This window comes from Python bivittatus, unplaced genomic scaffold, assembly GCF_059951505.1.
Source record: "Python bivittatus isolate LINGU-HERP-01145 unplaced genomic scaffold, Pbiv_v1 ctg000020_np1212, whole genome shotgun sequence".
Classification (NCBI taxonomy): Eukaryota; Metazoa; Chordata; class Lepidosauria; order Squamata; family Pythonidae; genus Python; species Python bivittatus.
Genome location: NW_028277030.1, coordinates 58,259,937 through 58,285,045, shown reverse-complemented (window position 1 = coordinate 58,285,045; position 25,109 = coordinate 58,259,937). Strand labels below are relative to the sequence as shown.

General features: G+C 38.0%; 1 protein-coding gene and 1 pseudogene across 4 annotated transcripts in view; both read right to left on the bottom strand.

Moving 5' to 3' along the window:
• SOBP (sine oculis binding protein homolog) overlaps window positions 1-25,109 on the bottom strand; it is a 171,430-nt gene that overhangs the window by 76,280 nt on the left and 70,041 nt on the right. The gene's annotated exons all lie outside the window — the stretch shown is intronic.
• Window positions 22,542-23,521, bottom strand: LOC148217064 (uncharacterized; annotated as a pseudogene).

Genomic DNA, 25,109 nt, shown 5'->3' with positions numbered 1-25,109 from the left:
CCCTTATGGATTAATAATTAGCTATAAAATTGGAAGTAGAGATTTGCCCCCAAAAGCACAAGAGCACTCTTTCTCATTTGCCACACACATAAGGCCTGAAAAAAACACTGAAATTCCCACCTTCAAACCTGCATAAGGTTTCTGGGTTTAAGAGGACTGTACAGATAAAAGATTCAATAATTGATAGAGATAAATCATTAAGCCACTAGGGTTAATGTGTCATCACAGTCGTAAGTTTCATATTAGAATAAAAGTGAGTTGTAGATTTATTTTTCTCTTTGTGACAAAATGGCCTTTGGTTATTAGTATAAATAAAAAGAATGCCAGGATGGTATGGCTTTTATTGGAAGTATATCTTTATAGCTGTGATACTATCTTTGCATACCAATCCTTAGTTGGAAGAAGATTTCTGGTCAAGATTTGGTACTGGAAGAACTGTTCCAGGACACTGAGAGATCTCTGCAGAGGTTTAAATGTTACTTTCTATACAGAATTCAAATGCATGTCATGTCTACGTCATCTTTTTGATACCTCTTGCACTCATCGAAATTTCTCTTTTCTCATCTCACCTTTTGAGATATGCAGATGATATTGGTTTGTTCTTTAACTTCTATGACACTGAGGAACAAACTAGACATATACTCAGCTAAACAAAATAATCTCACTGTTTGTGAGCATGTGGATATAGACTATATACTTCTTTTTATTTTTAATCTTCAGTTTTAACTTTTAATGGATCTAAATTGTCTTAAACATAAATCTTGATTTTTATTGTTGTTATTGTTATCATAATCTATGGCATAGGGCTTGGTTATTTGAGGGATTGCCTGTCTCCAGTGTCTGCCCCCCTGATTTGGACAGACAGCGTGAGGCGCATTCTGGGTCCCTTCAATTAATCAGTGTCATCTTTCAGGACCCAGGAAGCATGCCTTCTCTGTTGTGTTGTGTGCCTCTCATTGAAATCTGGGTGGCCCCCACTCTGATGGCATTTTGGAGGGCCTTAAAGACCTGGCTTTTCTCCCACCCTCTGGGCTAGGGTGGTTGGAACCCTTGCTGGGTACATATTTATTTTATATGTTGACCAGTTCTGCCATCTGTTTATTGTTTTGTGTAGATTGATATTTTTATATTGCCTTGCATTGTGAGCGCCCAGAGTCAGTTTGGAGTTGGGTGGCACCTAACAAACAAATAAATCATCTATAATGATACTAAAGGCAGCTAACTATAGGAAATAATGACATATTAAATAGGCAAATAAAACACATGAAAATATGGTTAGAATACTTCAGAGTCTTCTTGAAACTACCTAATTGTTAATTATCTAGTTGCTACATGCACAGAATCTTGGTGTACTGAATATGTCTGATTGTTCCATGTTTGTGTATGTGCATGTACATGTGTGTGTGTGAAACAGGCAACTGAGAAATTCAGTATAAATTGTGATGCGCCTAATTATCTACCAATAATCCTTCTGCCTCATAAAGTTATTGCATTTTTCTGGCAAACCTCCAGGGATGACAGGGCCCTTAGCCTGATTTTATGGATTAACCTTCAGATCTCATTATAAAAATGAGCTATAAGAATTAACATAATTGAAAACTAATAAATAGTGCCCCTGTCTTTCATTCTATCAGTAATGCTTTCAAACACCAACATTATGGTAATGGATAAGATAAATTATTTTCTGGATTACTGTCTTCTAGGCTTTCTATCCTCCATATATTTGAGGGAAAGGGGGGGAGAGAGAGAGTGAAACAGAGAGATGTGTGTATATGTGTGTGTTCCTATTATGTTGGAAGGATATAAAGCTTTTCTTTAAGATTTTTACACACAATCTCTGATAAGACTAAGAAAGCACCAGAGTCAAACATTGGCAGATGCCCAAGGCTTGTCAAGTGCATAGCTACTACAAAATAATAAAAATAAAGAGAAAAAATAAATCAAATAATTTCTCTGATGAAAAATAAACACAGTATTATTGCCTTCTCTATTTTAGGACCATGTTTGCTTTCTTTCTTGATCAATTACTGAACAGAAATTTATACTAAAAATTTGTAAATCTTCAAACAGTGCCAATTTTTATATTATCATTTTTCTTTCTGAATGGCAATTATTACATATTATTATAGAGTGCTGAAAAGTATGAAGCATAAAATGAAAAAGTATAGAAAATAATAACCTAGCAGAATACATTGCAAAATGTATTTGAAGGAAGATGTGAAGGAGTCTATCTCTTGGCTTATGCTAATGGTTGTTGTGGTTTTCCTCAGCTGCTGTGTGTTTTAATTTTAGTATTACTTTTTAATATTGTTAGCCACCCAGGGTCATTTATTGAGATGGGCAGCCATATGACTTGATTAAATAATAAATAATAAAAATAAAAATCTATTGCATAGATTCTAACAGGCTTAATTGATGCATTGGACAGAAAGCAGCAATACGGTAGGCCGTTTTGTCAATCCCTTCCCTTGTTTTTATTCCTTATGTTTTTATTTATTTACTTTAAAACCTGCACTTTTGAGGTTCAGAGGAAATCAGTCTCTATTGTTCACTGTCAAGTCATGTCACAGTTGCTTTTAACAGGTCCATCACCTAATATTAATAGGACTGAATGACACAAATGAAAACCTCACATAGTGAGAAGAAATAAAAAAGATGTCCAATTATCCTCACCATCAGAGGAACAAGAAAAGTAGCTAGCTTTTTCTTAACAACAGGTGCATAACAGGGAAGGAGGGATTGGAGTACTGGTTGAGTTAACTGAAGCCCAGCAACTGCATTCATCACTATTACTGATCAAACTGAATTTATCTCCTCCTGGGCTTATCTCTTTCCATGAACTTGGCCAAATTATCTTGTTTAAAATTAATTCATTAGGACTTAAGTATGCTTCCATGAAGGCTTCTATCTTTTCAGGGCTAGGCAAAGAATTTTTCCTCACATATTAATGCACCCAAGTGCAGATCATTGTATATATCACAATTAAAGGGAATTACACAATTATTCCCTTTTATTTAATAATACTATCAATATTTTCAAGTCCTAAGTAAGCCTGTGATCAGAAAAAATAAGACAAAAGGCCAGTTAAAAATCCGCTCCTCTTATTATAGTTCTTGGTTGCAGCTTCCAAGTAGCAGCGAAAACTGCAACTGCAGGTCCGTATGTGTGCTGACGTGCAGAAGACAGGCAAGATGTCACACTGTAGTGTCCACTGAACAGATGGTTGGCACAATCCTTTCCAGAGATGGCAACAGAACTGTATTTCTGTGGATTGTCTGGAAGCTGCGCTGTATGTTCTGGCCCTAGTGGTGCTTCTGCCTCCATGATAATAACAACTGCCCTATCCTCTGTTTGACAGAGCAGCATTGGTGAAAATAGGCAATGGCTGAATTCACATACTGTAAAAGCCATAATATTGTGGTTTGCTTTCCACTTAGCATAATATATGAAGCCTATCACTGTGACTACTAGCCATGGCTTTGGCTTAACATTATGTATGCATCAATAAATGATCATTAAGATAAACAATGGCCTACTGTGAAGTGTGAATTCAGCCACTGTTTGTTTCCACTGTATACTTTGTATGCAGAGATATTATCTGCTTAGGACAGATTGTATTTGCCATTTAAAAACGGGGCATTCCTGCCCACCCCACAACTGGGAGTCAGCAAACAAAAGATGTTCTCTAATTCCACTCAGTGCAGATCTGGGAATTTAGCACTGATCTTCCTTGCTTTTTGACAAGTAACTTCTTTCTCCTCTCACATTACACACGTGCATATAGACATACACTGTCTTGACAAAAAGGTTTCATGGTCATAGCACAATGTAAGTTATGAAACACACAACATGTTCTGTATAAAATGATTCTGCCTTCTGCATAGACTGCATCCTACCCCAGGTTTTTTGTTGATGAATTGTGATTCTATGGTGAGTAAAAGTAGTTGCAAAGCTAATGGGAGTTAAATTACAGATGATATGAAAATATTGTCATCTGTTGTATTATTAAGCAATGAAGCAAAACTTCATTGTAACAATGAAATAACTAAGTGCTGCTTCTCATTACAATAGACAGCAACATTTTAAAAATCTTTGTCTCATTTTAAAGGTCCAGTTGCCTGTTCTTACTGCTGGCTTCCAGCACTGCTGTTCTCCCTCCCTCTGTGGTTAAGTGCTGAGACAGTAAAGAGGTCTATCATAACATTGCTATCAAATGTATAGGTTGTGTATAAAATCCCTTGCAAAAGTATCTCTTTCCTGAGGCAATCATCGATAATTCTAAGAAGTTTAAGGTAGGCTTTAAAACAAAATAAGTAGCCGTAGCAAGAATGATCCATCTGGTGTATATTTTAAAGGAAGGGCAAGATCATTTGTAAGCAGCTCCACACTTCAGCTCAGGACCAATTTATTCTATCAGATGTAACCACTGTAATTCCCAAGTTATAAACACATTATTTTTGTGTGGATGATACAGGCCACTAGTTTCAGTAAAACCTAATTGCAAATAAAAATGTTTAGTGTCGCAGATTCACATGGACTTACGTAGTCTATCAACTTATATTGCAGTTGCTGCTTTAAATGTGGCTACAACTACGGTCCATTATATTCACTGAAAAGGCATATGGCAAAACTAAAGCCCAATCTGTACTTCTGTGATGTGCACCAGGTTTAGAGATAATGCCTATCCTTTCAAACATTAACGGCCTTTTGAAAGTGAAATTTATTCTTTGGGCCTATATGTTAAATTTGGGCTGTTTCTCATACTAATGACCTCATTGTTTTTATTATTCTCATCGTTTGTTAAATGGATACTTTCAATCATAAGAAAAGATAGGGAATCAGGGAGAATTTTGTTAAATTGGGAAATGGCTTCAAATCACCTGTATAAATGTCATTATAATTTGGATTAATTTATAATGGAAACAACAGTAGTTTTTGACACTTGCAATACCATTTTTGTGTTCTTTTGTTTCTTCTGGCAGTTTTGGCTGTGGAATATTATAGAAAAATGTACACTACTCTTTTTATGTGGTGGGAAGAATATAGTGTAGTCTTTAATGCATATTTTATATTTATACATTCTGTTTTACTCTGAAGTGCAGCTGTGCTGTAAAGGCATACAAAATGTAACACCTTCTGTGTAGCACAACATACTCAAAAAAGGTAAGTCTGAATGTATTAAGATTGTGACATAAACCAATACTCTTATCTCCAATAGAAACAAAAATCCAGAATCAGCTAACCAAATTCTTATCATATGAATGTTTTACTATATAGCATTTATTAACTTCCTTTAGAAGGATAACAAAAAGTAATTCACATAAAAATAATGCATAGCTTTCAACTATAAGTATGAAAATAAAAAATTCAAATCATGTCTCAGATTCTTCACTTATACTGCCACAAAACTATAAATATTTCAACAACCTGAACAGGTTGGCTGATTCAACCAAATACAGAAAATTGCACAATTCCTATGCTGTCTTCTCTGTCTACCTATGTTATTTTTAATGACAAATAACAAGAGTAAAACATAGACAATATTTTTAATAACAAATGACGAGTGAAATATAGGCAATAACAAGAATGAAACATAGATAATTGTGACAATCACTCATGCTCTAATTACCTTACAGCACAACTATTACAACACCCTGCATATGGGGCTGCCCTTCAAGACCACTTGGAAGTTTCAACTGGTCCAGAATGCAGTGGTGTGGGCAGTTATGAGCTAATGAGGTTAATGAGGGCTTAAATGATCAGAACCAGGTTTTTAATTTGCTATGTTAGTAATTTTATTTTTTTCTATCTATGCATATCCTCAGACTGCCATAATTATTCATGGTCCCTTATCGTAGTTTTGTAACCTGAAAGGCATGAAAGTTTACATAATGGAATGTTCACTAACTAGTCATTCTTCTGATGCAATTGGGAAAATAATAGTAATGTCTATGTAAGTGAGTATAAGGGGCAAAATAGTCAAGTACCAGAGTGAACTTAACAAAAGGGAGACCAGTTATGAGAAACTCTGTCTTTTTCATGATTAATGCTGATTCAAAATGCAGCAGCGCAGATAACTTGGGTGCCCCAAGGATGGCACATATAACACCTTTACTGTAGGAGCTGCATTCCAGGTCCAATTCAAGGTGTTGGTTATTATGGGTCCAGGTTACCTGAGGGACTTCTCATCCCCATCACATCAACCCATCCCACTTGGTCAGGCAGAGAGGGCATGTTGCGGACACTGTCAGTGAGAGAATGTCGGCTGGCGGGGCCCAGGAAGAGAGCCTTCTCTACTGTTGCCCCCGCCCTTTGGAATATTCTCCCCCAGAGGTGTGGCATGCTCCTACCCTCCCAGCTTTCCAGAAAGGATTAAAGACCTGGCTCTGCCAGCTTGCATGGGGCGGTAAGAGCTCTAATCGATCCTGGGGGTGGCTGGCACCCTGATGACACTCCCTGAGCTATTCACCAATTTCCATCATTTCTTGGAATTTATTATTTATTTAAGATTGTTTTTATTGTACTTTAATTGATTTTATCTTTTCCATACATCACCCAGAGTTGCTTTCTAACAAGATGGGCAGTGACAAATTTGATAAATAAATAATCTGATTGGTAAATATATGCCCTAAGATTATAAATGCAGAGACTGTATTATATACGCTACTAATACAGTATATGCTTTATCTAATGTCAATCACAGTGCAAAGCAAGAGTAGGATATTAGCAGTCTTGGAATAACCATGACTGAACTTGGCAGCTGTTTAAACACTGCTTTCAGAAATTGAGCTTGTCATAGCTCCACATCCATACAGTCTTTAAAAACAAAACAAAACAAAACACCTTTCCTAGTATTCATCTGCCAATGCTAGTTTGGCTCTAGGAGAATCTCACTAAATCTCACCCTTGGTTACATGAACAAAAAATAAAATAAAACTACATCATCTTTGACAACCAGTCTAGGGAACACTCTGCTGAAAAGATGACGGAGGTTTTGGAACCTTCTGTTGTGGAACAGAGGAGGAGTGTTTGGCAACTGCAATTCAGCTGTTTTCAGTCCTGGATTTTACTGTATATTTAATGATTATGCCAAGTATCAATTGCTCTATCCAGATAATTAAGGCAATACATAGATTTAAAAGTTACTCTGAATCTCTCTCGAACTGTATTATTTTCTAGAGAGATATTCTCTTTTTATCAAATTGTGAAGTAGCTCTGTAAACTCAAAGTTTTTACAAAAGTTTGGAGGATTAGTTGTTTCTGGGGAAATGTTTTATGATGCTCCCTTCCAATAACCAGATGACGAGATTTTGTCACAAGCAGTCGAGCAGACCATAGCCTGTTCCACAGCCTAATTAGTATACAGTGGCAGTACTATTGTCATTACTTACATAGCAAATGGAAAACATGCTGTAATATATTTTTAATACAGCTGATCAAATGTATATAAAAAGTAGTATGTGAATAATTAAGCAGCTGGATCACCAATGATTGACAAAAACTACTTTCTTAAAATTCTAAGTCATGTATTCAGACTTTGGCTTCAGTTCAAATTATGGCTGTTCTCAGGAGAAATGACTCAGTAGATCATCTCAGCTCCAACCACATTAACTTGTAAAATTAAATGTATTAATTTCAGTGGCATCTACTTTCTAGTAAAATTTCATACATAGACAGTATCTTTTATTTTATCAGTATCTTTTAATACTAAAATGCCCAGTACAAATCACTTTATCAGACAGATTCCACCACCCATTAACTGTCTACAGTATTGCCTTATTTTAACTATGGTTTAGTGCTCTTGCAGTACAGAGGCCATCCACTCAACAGGTGATGCTGGAAGCTCTTAGCACCTCACCTACAGGATACAGAGGGGTTGCCCAGTAAAGCAAGGGTTGTGGATCAGTTGTCCTAGTACTAGGTTTTGACAAATGGGTAACCTGAGGGTCGAACCATCCGTCAAAATCACCCTCCAGTCACAGCAATGTTACAACTGGTGGATGGTTTCCTTTTGGGTGGTGATGTTAAGAAATTCATACATTCCATAACCTCATTCCATAACTCAGGATACTGCCATCCAGGGCCAATATTTTAGAGGCAGAACAGAGATTGTCAGCAGTGACAACCAATTTTATGCTGATTACTTCAGGATAGGTGGAAAGCACTTTAACCTGGCAGTGGGGTAGGTCCTAAGTAGTGCAGAATTTTAAGACTGTTAAGATATATAAAGACAATATAAGGAACAAAGAGATAGACAGAGAGATAGAGATATAAAAAATAATATAAGTAACAAAAACCAGTATTCCTAGATAGGATAAAAGCCCCAGTCTGCAGTTTAGAATAATATTGTATTAATGACCCACAACAATCTTCTTTTCTCCCCATCTCCCTTATTTAAATTTAGAAGGCAGTGTAGAAGCCACAGCATGAGAGCAGGTCAGGTGAACTCAAACTCTTCCACATAAGAATATAAAATATTCTTATTTTATAAGAATATAAAAATATAAGCCTACATATATTTTCCATTTATGTTACATGTGCATTTATCTATTCACATAGTAACATTGCCTTGCGTTCCTCCCTGCAGTTTCTCCATGCCTCCTCCAAATCTGCTTTAGAGAGTTTCCATTCCTTCAGAGCTGATCTTTCGGGGGAATGACACAAGAGGAAATATCCCCACTGTTCTGATGAAAACTGTTCCATCAGTAAGAGGAGTTAACTGATACTACTCAGTGACTACTGTATTTCTTTTGAGTTGGGATTATACTGTTATTTGTCTTTCAGTGGCCCTAATATAAGTTTCATTTGATAATTCCAATACTGTATGGTAATCTTCCCCAGTCAGTTGATCTCTAGGCGACTTGGTGTTCAACTCTATAATCTCCCTGTCAGCATGGCTACTGGTGAAGGCTGCCATATGGAATCTTGCCTACACACTAAACTGGCTACTTATACTTCTTGCTGCTTTTTCAAACATGTATTGTTAAGACCTTCTGCAGATTTAAAATTAACTTCATGCATTCTTGGGAGTGATTAAAGAAGGCAAGCCAGGCTTACTACAGTCTTTTTCCCCTTCATTTGTTAAATGTATACTAATGTGCTAAAATACAAAGACATTTTTTCCTTATGTCTGATTGCTATCTCTACTAATAGTTAAGTGAGTTGTTCAGTTGCTATGTAATACAGTTATTTACTACTTTTCTCTCTCCATGCGTTGTTTCAATTTGGGCACAGTTTTCTGATTTTTCTTTATAAATAAAGAAAATAAATTATTCAGCACAATAGTATAAAGTAAAAAGGCAACTTACACTGAAAATGTTATTTGTATAATAAATATTTAATGTTTCTAATAAAAATTGTCTTGCCTTTTATTTTTACAGAATCTATCTTTCTTCATTTAACTTAATTGCTTCAATTTATATTGTGTAATGAGCAATAATGAGTTTATGGAGTTTTCTTTTTCAATAAAATGACTATAGTTAAAGTATCATTACAGTTACCAAAGTTAAGCATGCCTAAGTGCCTCTGGGTTCACTTGGAAAAAATTAACATGCCTAATTCACCAGATTATTCTTATGGGACGTGCAAGTACTTTACACAGAGTCACTCTGCAAGTAGGCAGCCATAGAAATGGCATAAATAAATAAATAGGCTTCATTATTAATATCGTTTTTAAGGTTGGATTATAAATGTATGATTAGCAAATTATGATTATTATAAAATATTTTTCATGAACATGTTTTATATATTGCTTTCCTACTTTAAGCATCTCTTCTAGCTGCATCTTCTGCACAAACATAACAAATAAAAACAAGATTTAACTATAATTTTACATGATGTCACCTTAGTTGACAGTAATTTAACTCCTGTGCATTTATAGATATGAGCACAGTTATTCTGAAATATTTGGCCATCAGGGCAGCCCTATACATATTTACCCTTAAGTAACTCCCAGTGGACACAAGTACATACTACACAGCCTTAAAAGAAATCATAGTTGGAATTGTAAGACAGGCCAGCTAGCTGAGAAAATGGGACACCATGGTTTTCTCCTGGCTTTTTGGGTGGCAGTAGTCACTTCTCTCCTAGCAATATAATGTAAGGCACCCCAAAGACTCTGCGGACTTTGCATACAGAGCATAGTTTTATCATATGACTTAATCATATGTAACTGTCCGCAGAGAGCCAGTTTGGTGTAGTGGTTGAGGCACCAGGCTAGAAACCAAGAGATGGTGAGTTCTAGACCCGTCTTAGGCACAAAGCCAGCTGGGTGACCTTGGCGAGTCACTGTCTTTCGGCCCTAGGAAGAAGGCAAGGGCAAACCCACTTCTGAAATCTTGCCAAGAAAACGGCAGAGAGTCATCCAGGTAGTCGCCAGAAGTCAAGACTGATTCAAAGGCACAAAACAAAACAAAACAAAACAAAACACCTGTCCACAGTAGAAGGCCATGATTATAAAAGCATCACTACTCACAATTATTCAAATAACATAGTTCAGAAAACAAAAATTCAATATACCTTTCCACAAAGGGAAAGGTTTTGGGGCTGGGAATTTAAGTGAGCCCCATTGGTTCTAGACTTAAACTAGAAGTATAAAGTTTTTACACCTTGTGCATATGTTAAGCATGTTTATTTTGGGTGTTACTATAGTGTGTTTTTGTTTTTGTTTTAATCCTTGTTCATCATCTAGAGTCACTGTATTGTGAGATGGGTGGCTAGATAAATTGTATAAATATATATAAAACAATAAATAATGTATACAAAATATATTGATTAAAACCATACACTATCGGTTGCTAGGGAGATTTCATTCCTCTTTATGCTTCTGGCAAGGCATTTTAGAGCTGAGCTGCATGTTGCTTACAGCAGTTCTCTGCCCTTTTTCTTTGTATTAATTTGGCCTCTGCTTATCTGAGGGTTCCTGCCTTGGTTTATTCATTGGTAGGTAATCATTGGACACTTAAACAACTATTAAAGAAAGCTTACGATAGCCTATTATGTTGCAGAAATATGCCTACTGAATCCAGTCAGTTATATGTGACTGCAGCCTAAAGTTAGGATACTGTATATGGCACAAGCCATGAGCACAGTACTTGAGATTCAGAAACAAGTTGCCTCCAAACTGTAATTTTTAACATGATGGAACAGAAAAACATATAACACGTAACTGGAGAGCAATCCTGTCAGCTATATTTATTCTTAATTTAAATATTATTTTAATATAGTAATCAATATCTATAAAATATACATTACATTAAATACTAATTTTTCTTGACTCTGCTGAGAATGCATGCCACTCATAGAAAAAGTACGATCCTCAACTCAGCAGAAGTTGCTCATTCATGATCCTGACCATCACTGAGGAGGAAATGCGCTTTGATGCTACTAACACAATAACGTTATGAGAGTTGCAAAACAAACTCTAAAGAATAAGAACTGATCTTTGTGAACTGATACTGTTAGTCAGCTTAGCTATCCAAAACTTGTTCCTAGAGAATAGTAAAATCATGATCGTTGGTTCACCTTTTCTGAAGGATTTGCGCAGCCCTATTTTTCAGGTAAAACTAAAAAAACAAAACAAAAAAACCCAGCTATGAAATGGCATAATTTAGACTAGTGGTTAAGGCTAGAAAATGGGAGACTGTGAGTTCTAGTCCCGCCTTAGGCATGAAAGCCAGCTGGGTGACTTTGAGCCAGCTACTCTCTCTCAGCCCAATTCATCTCAAGTTTTGTTGTTGTCAGGAAAATAGGAGGAGTAAGGAATATTAGGTATGTTCACTGCCTTGAGTTATTTATAAAAATAATAAAGGCGGGATAGAAAAATCTAAAAAAAAATGATGATGATGATGACAACTGAATGTTAAACAACCGAATCAACACCCAATTGCTACATGAAGTATGGCCTGTGATTTACTACAGAAATATATGCACTTCCTTAAGTAATAGAGAAATAACTTTTCCCCAGAAACTATAAATTTTGTTCAAACCACATATTTCTCTGATGTATTGGGAAGGGAAGTATCTTCTGAAGACTCCCAAAATATTTTCACAAATATTTTTTAATTGAAAAGATCCAAAATTGTGCATAATGTACATGCAAACCAATGCATAGTAGAATTAAATAATATCTGCACAAAAAGTAAATAGACAACTATAAAAAGTAGTGTGAGCATTTTCGTTCTTTGTGTACACAAGTGCAACTACCCAGAAAACAACAAACGTTAAAATCAACTACTTCCTTTTAAAGGCCATTCACAAATGAGCTGATCTGCTTATCTCATATTTTATTACAGTTAGCTCTGAGAAAATAAAATAACTGATGTGTGAGCTACAAACATTAATATAGTATTTGAGTTATTTAATTGTGTAGGTAAGTGAAGTATGAACACAACTAGGTCTACATGGATACAGCTGCACTCATTATAATGATTGCCCCAGTAGGGAGAAAAATGTTAAGACAATAGAAAGTATTGCAAACAATATCCATGCACATTGAATTCATGCATTCTCTGTGCAATTATTGGCTCACATATTTTGTTTAAACTGGGCACAGATATTCAATTTCCCCCTGAATCCAGGATAGCTATGTTAGTTGTATGCCAATACACAAAAATAAAGAATCAGATCCACAATCCACTGTGATTCTGCAGATTGCTTCATTTATTTGATATTCTTTGATAATTGCTACATGACATGTTGCTTTGTATCAAATGGAATGCTTATCCTAAAATACACATTATATCAGCTATGCTAATTATAAGCAAATTGCACTGATTGTGCCATAGTGATTTGTTAGATGATAAGGTGACCCTGGAAACCAAGCATTATCCTTGGATCTTCATATTCCTGGCTATTCCAGCAGGAGCATCTTCTGAAAATGCACTTGTATGTCAAGATGACTTCTGGAGGACCTCAAGGCAGCCTTGCCAAGCTTTCCACCAGCTGCTTCATAGCTTCAAGGAGTAGATCCAAAGGGTGCTTCACTTGCCTTGAAAAATGTTACATCTAATACTATTAGATTCCTTGCCTATTTCAGATTGCATAGAAAATTCTCTACTGGAATCAAAAGGAGGGAAAAATTACTGTCTTGAACAAAATAAAAAAGTAACTATTCCATATTTTGCCTTGGCCGGCATGATTGGAGGGCTATGAGATCCACATCATTGTTCTCTGCCTGGCCTTGCAACATTGTCCTATAACTAGATCAAGACATTTGCTTAGAATAAGACCAATTAAAATAGGCTTTGGATTTGTCCCTCAGAAAGCAATACTTTATGTAGAAGTATAATCCCTTTAAGTAACAAGTAACAATCTCAACTAAAACAAAACAGGTGGAACATCAATGTTGTATAATTTTGAGAAATAGAGGGAGAAAACTTCCTTATCTGATAGGGCTAGGAAATCCCACATTACTACTGAATGAAGTACAGTAGTGTCATTTAAAAGTACATACTAGGATTTCCTCATGTAGCATAAAATAGCTCAGAAAGCCCTAACAATTATTCTGTCCAGACATTTCAGATCAAACAGATTTTGGACAGCTATCAAAATGCAGCCTCCTGGAAGCTGTTATTGTAATTAAATTAATTAAGGGGAGATATTAATAGAAAATATAATTTGTCATGTTTCAGAAAATGAGATTAAAACAAAGAGCTTTTAAAAATGATAGGTAGATAGCCTGACCCAGCAATTCTATTCTTACACAAATTCTTTACATCTTAAATAATACATTGGAATCTTGTAGATTGCTAAAAAAAGAGCATTAAAAATACTTAAGGACAATGTGAACGTGACTCCTTGGGCTTAAATTTTGTGTGCTTGTAGAACTATTCTGGATAACTTGATACTAAAAATGAAAGGCAATAAACTCCCTGGTGAATTATCATGACAACTGTTTCTTCTGAGCAGGGAAAAATGAAACATGTGTTTTTAGACATGTATTAGGAAACTAAGTAAAATGTGATTTCCTGTACTGAAGCAGAGAATCATGTTACTGTAGCTTTTAATCTGACTATATTGACATGGGATCTACTATAATATATACTACTGAAAAATCAAAGATAATAAAACTGTCATATCGTAGTTTACAGTCCTTTTGTTTGTTCTTTGCTCCAGCTGGCAAAGCATGGATTTTGGCTACATTTATATCCACATAGTTTCTGCAGCTTTGTTTTAAAAAGCTTGGCTCACATACAGTGTAAATTACAGCTATTATAGGGGGCTTTATAAAGGAATCAGTCTTAGGTAGTTTTGTGCATTAAGTGAAAATTTAAAATATTTCCCCACTGGGCTTCAAAGCCCTGAGTCCAGGCACCACTGGCTCACCCCATCAAGCTGATATTATAATTATCTATTCTAGACAGGTATCTTTACTGCTATAGTAACCAACCATCTATCTAAACAGTAATGCCTCTTTGCTTTAGCTCCTTCTGTTGACAGAGTTATCTCATATCACACAGTTCTTCATCTACATTTTCCCACTACTGCTGGGGTCCCTAACCTTTTCCCCAGCTCTTCCTAATAAATAGGACTATACATAGAAATGTGAAACTGAGAAAGTCACTGCTCACTTCTTTTGTTGTTAAAATCTGCTATGGCCAGATTCCTAAATCACCTAGCTTTTACAAAATTATGTATTACATTTGTTTTCTAAACAAATTCCCAAGGAACACTGATTTTTTTTAAGAAAGGAGACTCATTAATACCTCTTAATAAAGCTATTTTTTTGGTGTCTGCTCAAACACCTTGGTAGCAATTATTATAACTGTTCAGTCAAACATTCAACTGCATTAGATACAATAATCCCTTATATTTTTAACTCAATAGTCATTGTTCTCTTCTCACATTATTTCTGCAATGATTTTGTAGAAGCTTCTCCTTTCTCAATGTTAATTTAAATGAAAGAAGCATCAACTGTGAAGTCATTTTAACTACAGCAGAGCCGGAGTTAAGCCCTATTTTCATTACCTTTGGATTTTAATACACTATGTGAAAACTCTGTATGTTCAGGGACTACATAACATAATCAGATTCAATTGCACAGTGAGGCATCAGTACCCCAGCACAGTCAGGTATTTCCATCTTTACCAATAGCAATGTGATCTAGTCAAGATTACCAAATGTTTTTAATGCCTGGTATCTTAGCAATTCGAATTTTTACATACTTTTACCACTATATTCTGCAGATCTTTCCTTTTCAGCAATAGCTCAAAAGTCTGTAACATTTGTAAAAAAAAAAAATTCATTTAACTCTCAGTTATTTCTTCCATCTCAAAAGCGTGCATTGTAGATGCTGTTGATGCTCCTTGCATTGTTAGGCATGCATTAATGCACTAGGGTATCTATAATTTATTCACACTATTCAGTAAAGTCCCTCTTCAAGGAAACAAATACAGGAAAGGAAAAATATATTACTTTCTATAGCCATTCTCAGAAACAGCAAGAAGTCTTCTCTCAACTAGCACTTTCTTATGTAATACTTTATTCCGAGTTTTGCTTGTATCCTGCTCTAATGCCCCCCTTTTAAATCATTACATGATTCTCTATTAAAGTCTGTAATTAGAACAGTGACTGTCAACAAGACTGGGTAGTCCATATAAAAAAGAGACAAATTTATTTTGCAAATTTGTGTATGTTGTTAAAAATCACGAGAAGATGATACTGCTATATAGCTGACAGAAACAAATTTTTCCAATGTAACTTCCTTACAACAGCCATTCCAGCCCATGAAAATGTCATACAGAGTTGTAGGGTCCTATTAAATATGGTAGGTTACAGAATGAGGAGAATAGCAGGAATTCTTCATCTAGATCAGGCAGTACCTCTCTTGTAAATGGAGTTCCACTCATGGGAGCAATCTCAATTTATTTTCAGATATTCCTCTTTATGTTCTTATAAAACAACTTATCTTTAGCAGGTGCACATGTATGCTGCACATGTATGGCTGGAGTGGTGCAGTGGGGAAGAGGAAATTACTGCCCTATTGCAAAACATAAATCTGGTTTCAATCCAGAATCCTCAGATTTCTTTTGCAGCTGGCAGAGAGTATGTTAGATGTAATAATATGTAGCTGTGTTTGCATCTATATTAATACATATAATTTTTATCTGAAATATGTGGTCTTCTTTTGTTCTTTTTTGGGTAATCCATTTTTTCCTTTTCTTTTCTATCAGTAAAAAAGTGGCAACTTTACCCACTTATTACATCAGATCCTAGGACATTTCCACATTTACACCATTCCCTAACTTCTCAAAATCTTTCTGAAGCTAAGTTGCAAATTGTTTTCACTTCCATCAACCTTGAAAGACTGAGGAAGTATAGAACAAAACAAAATCTTTTTTATGGCATCATCCAGAGCTACTATTGCTCTTGGAGGAACAAAATCCTCACACCATCCCTGCACACAAAAGAGGAAAACAATAAAGTGCTAGTACTCCCCCCTTGCACATTTTTAAATCATGCTGTACACATCTGTCTAATCATATGCAGAAAAAAATGTGAGCAATTGCTGCACTGCAGAACTACCAAGCCATGTTTCCCTTTTAAAACTTGTGAAATAATAACATGCAGTTGAAGCCAAGGAGTTCTCATCAATGAGACACCAAACTGTCCACAAGCCCTAAAAAGATGAAACATTGCAAGAAAAAAACTACTCCTGTTTCTGATAAACAGATACAGACCTAGGAAGAAAAAATTATTTAGCTCTTATACACAGCTGCCATTGGAGGACTGCAGAGCTGTGCAGCTGTTTCCAAACAACTATAAAGACTATGTGAAGATGTTCTTAGTCTCCCAATTAACAAATGAGATTGCAAAAACACTATTTTACTGGTAAAAACAACGGGGAAGAAAGTTTGCCCTCTTCCTGTATCTTTGCAAATATGGTTCATTTACTTGTTCAAATACTGGTGAAAACTATTTCTAACACAATTTTATTTTCAATACTATTTGACTTATTTTATGGACTTAGTTTTAACTTTATTGATGCTGAGTGTTTCATTCCAGTCACCACAGAAAGAAAATACACAGTACTTTCCTATTTATTTCATGACAGCATAAAGGAAAACAATGTTTTATGGGCCTTTCTTCAAAACTCCAACAATGAGATAAATACATTCTACTACATCATAGATATTTTGTGTATAGTATATCCTTAACAGGAGAATTAACAAAAAAGGACAATAATCTTACTTAGCTACAGTAAGACTGTACATTTCTGCCTTTCAAAATAACCTGAGATTTCTGAGCTGAATTATTAAACTGTCACTTGACTTCACAGCAGCATTATAATACAAGCAGCATAAACATTCTGATGTTGTAATAATGCTGGAATACTATTAATTAGAACAGTGTTTCTCAACCTTGGCAGCTTTCAGATGTGTGGACTTCAACTCCCAGAACTGAAGGTTGAGTAACGCTGAACTAGAAAACAGAGATATAAATGATAAGGCCTTTTTCACATTACTTCAGAATTCATGGGTCAAATGGTAATCAATATTAGTATACAGAGCCCCCTAAGGTTATTATTTTGCCTCCAAAAACATTAACTGCGCTATCAAAACTGACTATAGTTCCATTTATCCTTAAAATAACCAATCCCACTGTAAAAGAAGTCTAATGTTGTGTAAAGTTGATACTATGGACGGGCTGTATTTGCATAATACAACTGCCCTATTCTAGCTGAATTGTGAATAACTAACTTACTGCTGATCCAGCAGTAAATGATCCAATAGCAGATGGCTGTCCCAATTACATGAGAGCAGCCTTCTTGGACAGCACTATACCACATCTAGGGTGGTCTAAAAAAGACTGGAGCTCCTGTGAACTGATGAGCACAGGCTAACTTTTCCAGCTGCCATTCCACAAAGAATCCATGGATTTAAGTTTTCTAGGTTCCCATCTCAACATATGGGAGAGTTAACTCTTCTACATTTGGATGACACAGTCTTATCAGTTAGGGTAAGCAACCACAATCAATGCAAGATATTTTGGGATTATTTGGAACTTGATCCTGACCTGAAAATCACAATTAAAACATTATTTGTTCTTTATCTACAATATGAAAATGCAAGTTGTAAAACATTCAGTGTACTCATTTAAAAGGGTTTTGTTACCTTCCCAGAATACTGCAGAGAGAATAAATTATGAATCTAACAATATCTGGGCATTTATTGGCATTTGAAAGCACATGACTTTGCCACCTCTTACAATTCCATTATGTCATATGCAAAAGGAGAAAAAAGCAAGTTGAACAAGGCAGCAGATGCCTTGGGTTATTTTAAATAATGTAGCCATGTGACTAATTGGTTTCTGCTGGGTTTCTGTGGTAACTGCTTCCTAAGGGCTGATGGCCATTGTATTAAATGTAGCTTTTAAATAGCGTGTTGGGTACAGTGTCTTCTAGACAGCAGAGGAAATCCATACAGCTGGGAATGGAAGGTATTCCTGCTGAGGCTTCAAGCAACAAAATGTTTACAACTGCAGTTCTTTCTGGCTTCCAATAAAATGGAATTTCCATCAGATTTGTAAGGTTTATGATCAACATTATCTTATTCTTCTTCATATGTTTGTCTTTATATTCATTTCAGCTACAAAGACCTACATAGTAAACAAAGATCATATATAAGGTAGACCAGATTAAGAAACAGATACTGGGCAGATCTAAAGCTGTTTATTACCAGAGTTATAGACTCTTGTAACTCTGAATGTGCTTCCCTTCCTCCCTCTTTTATCTTCATGAGAATTAAGGGGGGGGGTGTTGTCTGAGGTGGTTTTATAAACCACTTTCTTGGCCTGTGCTCAAATCTCATTTATCTGTTGTTGCCTTGGTAGCAAATCTTACCTCTGTCCTTCAAGGCCATGCTCTGTACTCACTATGTGTACTGAGATTGAATGGCCATTATTCTGACTAATGTATTGTAAGATTATTTTTTTTTTTTTATCTGTGCTCAGTCGTTACCGACTCTGCAGTGACTGCTTGGATGAGTCCTTGCAGTTTTCAAGGCAAGGTGTTTCGGAAGTGGTTTGCCAGTGCCTCCTTCCTAGAGCAGAGCCCAGCTGGCGAGCGCAGGAGGCGGGGTTTCTGTTGCTTCGCGCCCTTTTTGGGCGCGCACGGTTTTTTTTTTTGTGCTTACCAGCAACTGCTCCTGACTCCTTTTTGCAAGACGCCGCCAGCATTTTTCCTCCCACCGAAGTGAGAGTACCCATTTATCTACTCACTTGAGTTTTCGAACTGTTGGGTTTACAGGAACCGGGGAGGAAACAGGAGCTCACCCTGCTAACGTGAAGGCTGGACTCGAACCGCTGAAGCGTCGGCCATTTCTGGCCAGCAACTTTCAGCGCCATTAAGCCGCTGCGCCACCGCGTCCCCGTATTGTAAGATACATCACCTTATTTCAATATATTTGTCTCTCTGTCTGTCTGTCTCTCTAGATATATATGGCATTAATTAGCTTTTGGGGTTTTCCTATTTTCCTGGAGGAAAACAGCAGCTTTACTGGTTTTGCTTTGTTTTGTTTTATCAAGTGAGTGGTAGGGATGAACAGATCTTCAAGGGGGTGCTTCTCTTCAAAGAAAGACTTACAATGTGAAGCATTTCAGAGAAATTAAAGCTACCTAGAACACACCTTGCAAAGGGATACTCATCCATTTTTCAGAATACTCTGAATTGGATGGGCAATATCTGGGTGAGCTCCACGTACTGCTGTATTCAGCATGTCATCCTGTTATCATGCTTCTGGAGTGCCAAATGCTTTGAATTTTCTTACACTCTATTTCACTCATTGCAGCTCCATTAGGCTAGGTGTTGTCTGTACTATTTGCACTGATTGGTCAGCTAGCACTTGTGCCCTCTCCCATACTGGTTTCACAACAGTGGCCTCCAACATTCCCAAAAGTTGCTGTCAAAGAAGCTGAATGAACAAGTTAGCTACTACATATCTCCTGCAGGGAACTGAAAAAAACAATGCCATCCTTTGTACATGCTCTTATTGTTATCCTAATGAGATAAAATGTATGGCATCCTGCATCTTTGTGTGGAGATCAGAGAAACAATACTATATGTTGCATGTTTTCCATTACCTTAATGTGAGACATAACCATTGTTAATAGAATAGAAACAAAACGAATCCAAAATATTTCCTGTTTTAGGATATGTCCAGGACTGCAGAAAGGGAAACTGTTACTTTCGTGCCATAAAAGACAGAAGAGGAGGCCTCTATTACATAGACCCTGGGGCACTGCAAAACACAAATTTCTTAAGACACAGAAACAACTCGGAGACCCTTACAATGGCATGGATTTTTTTTAAACTATATCTTTGGCTTATATTTCAGGTTGTTAAGAGACTTCTTAAGTAATTGGAAATGTGAATTTTAAATTTCTTAGCAACCTTAGTCAGAATAACCTCTCTTTATAGCAATAATAATTAATAGTATAATGATCAAAAGTCTAATAGTGATTATTAATATAACAATTATAAAAGATGAGTGAACATACAATATGATTTTGTAATTTATTTATTTATATGTCAAATTTATATCACTGCCCAACTCCCCCACAAGGAGGGACTCTGGGCGGTTCACAACAAAACAATTTAAAATCAGTAAAAACATAAATAATACAAATATGAAATACAGTTATTAAATACAATAAAATCCAAGAGATGGTGATATTATTTCAGCCTGGGACCAGATAATATCGGTCAAAGAGAAGACTAGGGAACCAGCCAACCCCAAAACTGACTATTCCTATCCCCACCCCGTGCATGATGACAAAACCAGGTCTTCAGTTTTTTTTCTGAAGTCTAAAAGGGAAGGGGCCAACCTCACTTCTGGGGGAAGAGTGTTCCAAAAGGCAAGGGCTGCTACAGAGAAGGCTCGCCTCCTGGACCCCGTCAGATGAAATTCTCTTGCAGACTGGGTCCGTAGCACGCCCTCTCTGCATGATCAGGTGGGACGGGTTGATGTAATGGGATGAGAAGATCCTTCAGGTACCCTGGACCCATGCCATGTAGGGCTTTAAAGGTGATAACCAACTCCTTGAATTGGACCTGGAAGCAAACTGGCACCCAGTGCAGCTCACGGAGCAAAGGTGTTATATGTGCTGATCTTGATGCATCTAAAATCGCCTGCGCGGCCGCATTCTGGACCAGCTGAAGCTTCTGGATACTCTTCAAGGGTAGCCCCATGTACAGTGCATTACAATAGTCTATATGGGAGGTGACCAGGGCACGAGTGACTGTTTGAAGGGCCCCTCGGTCCAGGAAAGGGAGTAACTGGCGGACAACACGAAGTTGTGCAAAGGTCCTCCTGGCCACGACTGCCACCTTCTCTTCAAGCAGGAGTTGTGAGTCCAAGAGGACCCCCAAATTACACACTGGGTCCCGTCTGGGGCAGTGCAACCCCATCCAGAACCAAAGATGGCAAATTCCTAGGGACCGAGGGGCCATTAACCCACAGCCACTCCGTCTTACCAGGGTTCATCTGAAGCCTGTTGTTCCCCATCCAGACCCCCACAGCCTCCAGGCACCTGGAAAGGGCAGCCACAGCATCACTTACTTCCCCCGGGGTTGGAGATGTATAACTGAGTATCATTGGCATATTGATGATACCTTATCCCATGGAGACGGATGATCTCACTCAGCGGTTCCATGTAGATGTTAAAAAGGAGAGGAGGGAGTACCAAATCCTGCAGCACCCCATAAAGGAGGGGATGTGGGTCCGATCTCTCCTCCCCCTCAACATCAACTGGGACCTTGGAGGAAGGACATGAACCAACACAAGACTACGCTGCCCATCCCCAACTCCCTGAGTTGGTCCAGAAGGATACCATGCTTGATGGTATTGAAAGCCACTGAGAGGTCAAGGAGAGCCAGGATGGATGCACCACCTCCATCCTGCTCCCGCCAGAGATCATAAGTGCAACCAGTGCTGTTTCTGTTCCATATCCGGGCCTGAAACCTGACTGAAAGGGGTCCAGATAATCCGTATCATCCAGAATCCTCTGGAGCTGCAATGCCACCACCTTCTTAACCACCTTTCCCACAAAGGGGAGGTGGGAGACTGGATGAAAATTATCTAGAACAGTAGGGTTCAATGATAGTTTCTTGAGGAGGGGGTACACCAGGAACACCCCCTCTCTCAAGGATGTATTAACCATTGCCAGGACCCAACCACATGTCCCCTCCCTGGCTGCCCTCATCAGCCAGGAGGGACATGGATCTAAAGGACATATAGTGGCATTTACAGTCCAGAGGATTCTGTCCACTTCCTCAGGACCAACAGGATCAAACTGGTCCCTGATAACTTGGCAAAGACATCCCCCGGGCATCTCACCAGACCATGCCTCACGCTCGGCGTCCAACTTAGAATGGATCCGAGTGACTTTATCCTGCAGATGCCCAGAAAATTCCTCAGCATGGCCCTGTAGATGATTTTCTGAACCCCCTCTCCCCAACAGGGATTGGGTGATTCTAAACAGGGATGCTGGGCAGCATTCTGCGGATGTAATAAGAGCAGAGAAATACTGACGTTTTGCCGCTCTTACCACCCAAGGTGGGCCTTACCCGTGGCTCTAGCTTGTGTTCAATTGGGTTCAGTCCTTGTCTTCTTCCAGTGGCGCTCCAGGTGTCTCTTAACCCTCTTCAGAACCCTCAGTTCCTCTGTAAACCATGGGGAGTGACGGGCTCGAATGGGCAAGAGAGGCCACCCAAGCGTGATCCTGTCCAAGGCCCCGGCCGCTGCCCTATTCCAGGCAGCAGCCAGAGCCTCTGCTGGACCATGCAGCAAGTCCTCAGGGATAACCCCCAGCTCCTTCTGAAACCCTAATGGGTCCATCAGTTGCCAGGGGTGGACCGATTGAATAGGTCCTGCCTCCCTGTGAAGGAGGGCGACATGCGAGAACCTCAAGGCCACCAAGGCGTGATCTGACCATGACAACGGGAAAAGATGTAACTGTCCCCTCAGGTCACATTGTCACTGCTCCAACAAGAAGACTAAATCCAGTGTGAGTCCACTGTCTCGAGTCAGGTCCTGAATAATCTGAGTCAGGCCCACGGCCGTCATGGTGGCCATGAACTCCCAGGCTGCCTCCAAGGTTCATCCCAGGGATGGCAGATTGAAGTCCCCCAGAACCATAAGCCTGGGGGACTCCACCACCACCCCCGAGACGGCCTCCAGCAGCTCAGGTAGGGAGGTCACTACCCAGCAGGGAGGCTGGTACAGCAGGAAGACCCCAACTGATCACAGGCCCCCAACTTGAAAAACAGGGTCTCACCAGTTACTTGTGGAGCAGGGCCCCTGAAGGCCACAAGAGATTCTCGGATGATCACAGCCACCCAACCTCCCCTGCCCTGGCATCTCAGCTGGTGCCACACCCGAAACCCGGCCAGGCACATTTCCAACAAAGCTACTCCTCCTTCTGGGCCCAGCCAGGTTTTGGTAATACACGCCAGGTCTGCCCCCTCCTCCATGATCAAATCACATATGAGGGGGGCTTTGTTATTAACTGACCTGGCGTTGAGCCAGTAATAATGTCATAAATCCTTTAAAACTAATTAAATACATATTTTAAATTGTATTTGAGTAGCTCTCAGTTGCCAAGGGACCAGAAAACTCAAAGAAGGCATGTTCTAATCCCATCCACTGGATTAAGGGCCACTAAAGATGGGTCTGAGTTCAGGTTTTTGTGTGTTTGGGGGGGTGGTATTATTATCATCTAATATAGTCTTAATGATCTTTTGATAGAAAGGCCCTGTATAAGTGAGATATGTTTCTCATACTCCAAATAAGGTACCGTATAAAAGCTCTACTGAAGAATCCACTCCCTTGATTTAGGAGATCTATGTAAAAATAGACAAGACTCAACATTTAATTACTGAGAAAGGTGATTGAAAAGGAAGTTGCCTTATACTCTTAAATTAAACTGTTGGGTTAAAAAAAAGAGCTACATGGAGATGCAACAAAGATGATCCAATAGCAGAATCTCACTGACTGCGAAGTGATTTGGAACTTGGCCAAAGTCAGAAAGCAATAAAAAGAGCATTTTAAAAGACAATTTATTTTAGCTTCTGCATTCATGGGTGTTATTTGTCACAGTAGCAGGTAACAAATTTTCCTCAAGAGGTGTGATTTAAATTGACAATATCCCTTTAAACTTATGAAGTTCTGAATTTAACTATGGCATATTTACTCTCTTCTTTTTACTTTTTCTTTGTTCAGAGGTATGCAGACCATCTGTGCCTCTAATATGTTGTTCTTAAATAGCCTCCAATGTGTTTCAATGTTCCTTTTTATCACTTTTGCAAACCATCCTTTTCTGTTAACTCTTTCATTTGCTGTCCTTGAAAGCACCATTAAAGATTACTTTAGGGCACAGTCCACAAATAGAATACTTGCTTGGCAATCAGAAAATTCCAGGTGCAATCTAGAATTTCCAAATATTGCTAGGAAAAACTCCTTTCTGAAATCCTGGACAGCAGATAGTCACTGGAATTGCAAAACATGGTAGATTAGACTAAACAGGATTGGGTACTTTGTGGCTCTGTTTGTTTTAGAAACCCAGCCACTATCTTACCTTGTGGTATGAACACAGTCCATTGTGTTAAGCTATACTATGTCTAATTTGTTTAGGCGCAACATGTTATGTGAACCCAGCAACTGTGCTTTTGAATGAGGTTTATGGTTTAGTGTGTTGTGTGAAGTCAGTGTGTTGCTAGAGCTCAGCAACCTTTTCAAGCACTAGATCCCACTGTGGAATAAAAATAAAAAAAACAATAATTAAAAATTAAAGGGAATTAAGTTGTAAAAATCTACTCCTCTGACTTTTCTGCTAGAAATAATAACAAATCACGTTCAGTGTGTGTGTTTAAATATATACTGCTCAAAATTGGCTGGCCATCAAATCTCAGTGGCATGATTTTAGAGAATGGGCCAGTGAGCAACATGGAATCCATGAATTTCTCAGAACTGCTGAGTAGCAAGAAGCATCGATACAGCACTGTAAATGTTTGAACTGTCATCTACACATTAGTAATCCAAAACAGATCAAATCCTTATTTCAGATGGAAGGGTGATGTAAAACTGACTGATATAAATTGGACCAGCAACTAA